Genomic DNA, 1998 nt, shown 5'->3' with positions numbered 1-1998 from the left:
CCTAGGGCTGATGCTAACCCTAACCCTAACCCTAACACTATCCTAGGGCTGATGCTAACCCTAACCCTAACACTATCCTAGGGCTGATGCTAACCCTAACCCTAACCCTAACACTATCCTAGGCCTGATGCTAACCCTAACCCTAACCCTAACACTATTCTATGGCTGATGCTAACCCTAACCCTAACACTATCCTAGGGCTGATGCTAACCCTAACCCTAACCCTAACACTATCCTAGGGCTGATGCTAACCCTAACCCTAACACTATCCTGGGGCTGATGCTAACCCTAACCCTAACCCTAACACTATCCTAGGGCTGATGCTAACCCTAGCCCTAACACTATCCTAGGGCTGATGCTAACCCTAACCCTAACCCTAACACTATCCTAGGCCTGATGCTAACCCTAACCCTAACCATAACACTATCCTAGGGCAGATGCTAATCCTAACCCTAACACTATCCTAGGGCTGATGCTAACCCTAACCCTAACCCTAACACTATCCTAGGGTTGATGCTAACCCTAACCCTAAGACTATCCTAGGGCTGATGCTAACCCTAACCCTAACCCTAACACTATCCTAGGGCTGATGCTAACCCTAACCCTAACACTATCCTAGGGCTGATGCTAACCCTAACCCTAACCCTAACACTATCCTAGGGCTGATGCTAACCCTAACCATAACCCTAACACTATCCTAGGGCTGATGCTAACCCTAACCCTAACACTATCCTAGGGCTGATGCTAACCCTAACCCTAACCCTAACACTATCCTAGGGCTGATGCTAACCCTAACCCTAACACTATCCTAGGGCTGATGCTAACCCTAACCCTAACACTATCCTAGGGCTGATGCTAAACCTAACCCTAACCCTAACACTATCCTAGGGCTGATGCTAACCCTAACCCTAACACTATCCTAGGGCTGATGCTAACCCTAACCCTAACAATAACACTATCCTAGGGCTGATGCTAACCCTAAACCTAACACTATCCTAGGGCTGATGCTAACCCTAACCCTAACCCTAACACTATCCTAGGCCTGATGCTAACCCTAAGCCTAACCCTAACACTATTCTATGGCTGATGCTAACCCTAACCCTAACACTATCCTAGGGCTGATGCTAACCCTACCCCTAACCCTAACACTATCCTAGGGCTGATGTTAACCCTAACCCTAACACTATCCTAGGCCTGATGCTAACCCTATCCCTAACCCTAACACTCTCCTAGGGCTGATGCTAACCCTAACCCTAACCCTAACACTATCCTAGGGTTGATGCTAACCCTAAACCTAACACTATCCTAGGGCTGATGCTAACCCTAACCCTAACCCTAACACTATCCTAGGGCTGATGCTAACCCTAACCCTAACACTATCCTAGGCCTGATGCTAACCCTAACCCTAACCCTAACACTATCCTAGGGCTGATGCTAACCCTAACCGTAACACTATCCTAGGGCTGATGCTAACCCTAACCCTAACCCTAACACTATCCTAGGGCTGATGCTAACCCTAAACCTAACACTATCCTAGGCCTGATGCTAACCCTAACCCTAACCCTAACACTAACCTAGGGCTGATGCTAACCCTAACCTTAACACTATCCTAGGGCTGATGCTAACCCTAACCCTAACCCTAACACTATCCTAGGGCTGATGCTAACCCTAACCCTAACACTATCCTAGGCCTGATGCTAACCCTAACACTAACCCTAACACTATCCTAGGGCTGATGCTAACCCTAACCCTAACACTATCCTAGGGCTGATGCTAACCATAACCCTAACCCTAACACTATCCTAGGGCTGTTGGTAACCCTAACCCTAACACTATCCTAGGGCTGATGCTAACCCTAACCCTAACCCTAACACTATCCTAGGCCTGATGCTAACCCTAACCCTAACACTCTCCTAGGGCTGATGCTAACCCTAATCCTAACCCTAACACTATCCTAGGGTTGATGCTAACCCTAACCCTAACACTATCCTAGGGCTG

This window comes from Lemur catta, chromosome 11 (assembly GCF_020740605.2).
Source record: "Lemur catta isolate mLemCat1 chromosome 11, mLemCat1.pri, whole genome shotgun sequence".
NCBI lineage: Eukaryota > Metazoa > Chordata > Mammalia > Primates > Lemuridae > Lemur > Lemur catta.
The sequence above is the reverse complement of the archived record's forward strand: the minus strand, read 5'-3'. Positions refer to the sequence as shown.